At 30.0% G+C, this 6,157-nt stretch overlaps 1 long non-coding RNA gene across 6 annotated transcripts; it reads left to right on the forward strand.

Annotated features, from left to right (window-relative positions):
- The first annotated feature begins 1,739 nt into the window (after positions 1-1,739).
- LOC145123733 (uncharacterized) lies at positions 1,740-5,400 on the forward strand. 6 transcript variants are annotated; one of them, XR_013715270.1, is made up of 5 exons: positions 1,740-2,094; positions 3,205-3,271; positions 4,074-4,145; positions 4,222-4,443; positions 5,076-5,400. It is a non-coding gene; the product is annotated as an uncharacterized LOC145123733 (long non-coding RNA). The 6 variants fall into 6 exon arrangements; XR_013715273.1 differs by having other exon boundaries at positions 3,205-3,255; XR_013715271.1 differs by having other exon boundaries at positions 3,213-3,271.
- Positions 5,401-6,157: the final 757 nt, after the last annotated feature.

Raw genomic sequence — 6,157 nt, forward strand, 5'->3', positions numbered from 1 at the left:
GCAATGAGTTTGATGGATCCTAATTTGGCTATAGCAATCGAAGAACTTTGATATTACCTAGACTTTTTTTAGTTAATACAATGGTTAGAGTCACAATTTCCATGGAGCATTTAATTAATATTTTCTTAGTTAAAGTCACAATTTCCATGGAGCATTTAATTAATGAAAATTAACTAGCATTAATATTTAAAAGTCACCAAAGCTAAGAGGATTCAAAATGTTTTCACTAACATGTTGGATAAAATATTTTCATGATTGTATGAAAAGAAAACAAACACAAGAACCATTTGTTGCTTGTTAATTGGACAATCTATAACGTAATCAATAAATTAACCAACTAATTAAACATTCACATATCTAAACTCATGATTAAAGACATATGAGCCTAAATAGATGTTTTACTCGAAAATACTTTCATAGAATATCATCAAAACCCACACAAAATTACTTCTAATATTAATTGTTCTATAGATTCACACAATTGGAAATAAAAACTAACTATGCACAATAATAATAAAAATATAGAAAATTATATCAATGCCGACTCTCAAATGAAGATAACCATAACTTTTTGAAATCGTCACTTCTTGTTGCTCCAAAAACTCCATCGCAAATCAAAGTAGAAACACTAGTACAAAAATGACATACAATCACACTTTCCGAAAAACGGCCTGTGACACTTTTTATTAAAAGTGTGGCCAAAGGTCACTAAAAAAATTTAGAGACTGTTTTTGGATACAATTAAATTAGTTTGTGTGGCCATTATATAGATAATCAAAACTTTAACCACACTTAATTATATCAAATGTAACAAATATTAGTCACACTCGAACACTGAGGCCATAGGTCACAATCAACCACATGTATCGATTATCATTGTCATACCTTTTTTTTATAAGAGACAATAGATAAACGTATTGTGACATGAGGCAATTGTATGTGTGTTTATAACCTGACGACTTTTTAGACACATACCAAACAAAGTAGCTAAAATGTGATACATATGGTCACACTAAATATTTATGTGTCCATAGGGCGGTTCTGTACTAGTTGTACTTAGTAAACGTAAGAAAACAAGTTAGTATTGGTTGTTTATGGTCATGTACCTTTTATTAGGTGTGTCAAAATATGATGAATTGACTTTGAGAAGAAACAAATATTTGTGAGTGTAGGTAGCATTTAGTTATGATTACAGTTATTATATGTGTCTATATGTAAATATAGTTATAAAAGAACAATAATGTCTTATCGGTATAATTATGGGTCGTTTATTGAATATGTTACTATATTTATATAATGTTCATTCTGGTTGTACTATTGTGTTTGTAAGTTTAAAGAATAGTCTTCATAAAATGAAAATTTGTTGATGTAAAACTAAAATTGTTTCCTGGTTAAGTTATTATACAAAAAAATGACAACTTTACACTTTTTGGACGACTCGTAAATTTGACCATTTTGTTCTTTGATATCATTTGGCAGAATTAAAAATGAACAAAAAGGTCAATCATGCTATTTTACAAAATTACATTGCTTTATTTGCAATTAAAGGGTTGTATAAATTAATGAAAAAAATTGAATGATAGTTTTGTAAAGTTACCTCAACATAAATAATTTCCGAAAAAACCAAAAAAAATAAAAAATAAATAAATAATAAGGAGGGAGCCCAAAAATTTCAATACGCGCGGCCCCTCTTTGATATATCTAAGGAGGGAACCCAAAAATTTCAAGTACCCCGCCGCCTTCGTCTACCTCTGAATTTTCTCCTCTAGATCTCCACCCACACACGACCTGCATTCCGTCCCTCCCTTCTCTCTGTAAATTCTAAATAGTAACGTCATGGGGGCTCATGCTTCACATTCCTGTGATAAAACCCTAAACGGAAAAACCGCCCCTCTCTAGGTCGAGAGCAACGACACCATTAATAATGTCAAAGACAAGATCCACGTTCTTATTTCTACTCTATTCATACCTTTGATTTTGATTTTGAATCTTCTCCTCTTCTCCTCTGTAAAACTGTAACCAGAAAAACCATACAGGTTTTAATCATGATTTCCTCCTCTTTCCTCGATCCCCACTTCTCTCTAAGCATCTCAGGTACGCTTTGTTCCTTCTCCCTTTTTTTTTCTTCTTCTTCTTCTTCTTCTTTGATTGTTCATGTGCGACATCCTTCTCCCCTACTTTTCTGCTTCTTGATCCCATTTTGATCTGTCTCACACACCACCACACACACATGCTCATGTTTATTATTTTGAGCATAAATTCAAGATTCTAATTTTCCTGACCTAAATTTTGGATTTCATGGACTTCAATGAGGCTACATTTTAATTATTGATATGAATAGTCCCTCATAAGCAACTCTAGAGCTTATCACAAGTTCTATGCGTTATGGTTAAGTTTTTCTGAGCTTGACTATGCATCCACTATCCACAAGTGCAATTCTCATGATGTACTTTAACGTTGAGCATATGGTATCATAAAAAATAGTTGATTTTTTGATTTTTTTTTAGAAATTGATTTTTTAATGTTCTTGCTGATTTTGTTAATTTCTTACTGAAATTGGTATATAATCTTGCTAAAATGCTTAAAATCTTGCTGTAATTGGTATATAATGTTGCTGAAATGCTTAAAGTTCTTGCTGAAGTTGGTTAATTTTTGCTGAAATTGGTATATAATCTAGCTGAAATGCTTAAGATCATGCTGAAATTGGTATATAATCTTCCTGAAATGCTTAAAATCTTGCTGTAATTGGCATACAATGTTGCTGAAATGCTTAAAATTCTTGCTGAAATTGGTATATAATCTTGCTGAAATGATTAAAATCTTGCTGAAATTGGTATATAATCTTGCTGAAATGCTAAAATCTTGCTGTAATTGGTATTATAATGTTGCTGAAATGCTTAAAATTCTTGCTGATATTGGTTAATTCTTGCTGAAAGTGCTTAAAATCGGCCTCCCTGTCATATCTTTACAAAATGGTTAAAGTTTTGTTGGATTGGACTGAAAAGGAACATGATTTATACGATGAAAATTACCTCAATGATCTTCCCATGGTGAATAAACCAGGTGTCAGTGTTAAAAAAAACTAAACAATAATCCGTCTCGTTCTTTTCTTGTCTGGGATTATTTATTTATATCTTAAAAATTGTTTATTGTTATTGATTTTTGTTGTTTAATGATTTTATAACGTATTGCCCTGGTTGTAAGGAGCATAGACAAACTGCGAAGAAGTTGGAAGGAAGGAAGGAAAGTATCAAGGTTGTTTAGTTATGTTGTGAGTGCCTTTTAATGTCATTTTGTATGCAAGTTTAGTGAAATTTTTCTTAGTTAATTTTTATAAATTAGAAAGAACTCTGTTGTATTTATAATTCTTTTACTCTTTGTTTATAAACTAATTTTTTTATTTACATAAACGACATGTTATGTTGTCTTTTTTTAATGTATATAAGTTCCAACAATTTTTCAGGAAGTCCTCCCCCAAAACTTGGAAACCTAGTCAACTTGCAGCAATTGTATATTACTATTAAAATATATAAATTATATACGCAACGAGCATATAATATAATCAAATATCCGATTTAATATAAAATTTGCAGTTGTCGAGCTGGTGGCGGGATTCCCTCTACATTTTCCAACCTCCAAAATTTGATTGTCATATATAATTTTTCTCTCTCTCTCTTATATATTCTCTTTATTTTTTATGGGAAAATCATCGAATTTTTATTAATGTATTTTGCTCTCACTACCAATATACGTAATGTACTTTATTTCTTTCCCATGACAGCAACATACTTACATCTCACTGATTGTATAAGGGGCAGGAAAGTAATTACAAGCAAACAGAAACATCTTTTAGTAAAAGGGCATTATGGGAATTCTGTAACTTTGTTGTTATTATAGTTAAAAGTTAAAATAAAGTTAATATTATTGTGTAAAAGATAAAATATTTTGCCTATATCTGTAAAAAGAGTAAAGTTTGTTGTTATTTCATGCAATTTACCTTTTTTTAGTATAAGTGAAAATCAAATATAACTTCTAATTTTTTGCTTACTATGAGATATGTTGTTGCTTTTCAGATTGGGTTCAGACATCCCTTTTTCTGGAAAGATTCCTGATTTTATAGGAAATTGGACAAAACTAGTGAGCTTGTGAGTAAGAATGGTTATAACTCATTATTTTAAGCTAAAAAATGTATCAGTTACATATTTACTACCCATTTTGCAGCAATGTTGAGTAGTATTAGAGATTATTTACCGGTTGAAGCTGCCTCCAAGATTAGGACTTGTGAAACTTTCTAGGAGTCAACTTTTTGAGGCATATATAGTTGGTGGATCTACATAGGCTCTCATGCTCAGCCAAAACAGGAGGCATCAACCAAACATTCTCCTTAATCATGGAGCATAAAAGAAAGCTAAAGGAAGAGTTTGGTTGGTAAGCATTTGCAAGGTGTGTATCAACTTTTACTAATATAAAAGTTCTAATTGTGCTTACTTTTTGTTCCCATTAGGAGTTGAAGAATGTAGTATGCATTGTTTGCTTTCTCTTGAAAAAAGCCTTGTAGTATGCGTTTCTGACACATGAGATAAATGATATTTCTTTTTCCTAATTAAGCATCAATCATTGATATGATGTTAATTTGATGACATGTTTTGAGAATAAGAATACATATAGTTTTGTGTCGATATTGTATTAGAGCTTCAAGCTCTATAATTGACTTTATTTTACTGAATTGGAAGATGTTGATTGACTGTTTTTTGAAACCATCCTTCTTTTGGTTTGTCTTGAATTTTGTTGCCAATTTTTTTCAAATATTTATGCCCCACCACTTCAATTAGTTTCAGTCTCATGAATAAATGTTTCAAACCACTTATTAGCCATGATCATGATTGTTATGCTATCTCTTTAAGGTTCTCTTTTGTGTAAAGTGAGTACCCATGATTTTATTTTATATGTTAATCTTCGTTCCATGGTGATAAAAGTCTAATGCGTGATATTATATTAAGTTTGTCTATGCAGTTATGACATTGTTGGTGAAATGAATCATGTAAAAATGACTAACAATTAGTTCTTAATTGTAGGTTCTTATTTTGTATGTTTTTGATATTCATTATGGAATCTGGCATGGTGTGGTCATGTCAGGAATTAATGACACGCCAAATCTTGGGTGAATGAGCTTTGGCAATAGAAGGTTTGTATTTATGGATTGAGTTTTTAATGAAATGACGAAGGCAACAAATCAGATAAAGCAAGATAAGGATCAATGTTATTAAGAAAACAATATAGAAGTTTTATTTTTAGGTTTAATATTTGTGTATATTTCATTAGTTTTTTTTTTAAAAATTTTGGATTTGTTTTGTTGTAAGAATTTTGAATTATTATTAATAAAAATTTGTTTTTTGTTTACATTGTATTGTATATTTTCATTTTAAAATATAAGCGTGTGACTAAAAATAATAATAGTATTGATAAAAGAAAAAAACAATGATTATAAGCACTTAATAGTGATAATTGAATTATATTATGTATGACTACAAGTAACAATAGTCGTGATAAAAAATTTATTGTGACTATGAGTAATGTTATGTCATGGTTTAATTTATTATGTATGACTAAATAATTGAAAGTATCTCACTAACAATAAATTCATGTGGTTGTTAGATGAACAGTAGTCACTATAAAAAATGTATGTACGTCTATAAAGAGTTTATAGTCACAATTTTTGGACAAAATGCTTGATTACAACACTTTACCATATTTTTTTTAAATGAATGTGACTAAAAACTCAATAAACAATCTTTCAAGTGGCTAAATAATAGGTACGACCACACTAACAATAAACTCATGTGACTGTTGTATGAGCAATAGTTACAATCAAATATTGTTTTTGTGACTAATTATTTGCATATCGCCACTTATGAAATTAATTATTTGTGGTCATTTAGTGAACATCGTCATGTTCACCGTAGTTGCATGTCTGCAAAAGATACCCAATAGTGTTAATAAATTTTGAATTGGGTGACAGTTTATTAGCAAAACGCCACATTGAAACAAAATGTATGTCGTCAGTTGCTGATAAACAGTCACTACAATTACTAAAAAATGTGTCTACTGACGGTTTAACGCCACAATATTGGATAAAATGATTGATTTTAGCAACAAA

Source organism: Lactuca virosa, chromosome 7 (genome assembly GCF_052849685.1).
Source record: "Lactuca virosa cultivar CGN04683 chromosome 7, Lactuca_virosa_CGN04683_v6, whole genome shotgun sequence".
NCBI lineage: Eukaryota > Viridiplantae > Streptophyta > Magnoliopsida > Asterales > Asteraceae > Lactuca > Lactuca virosa.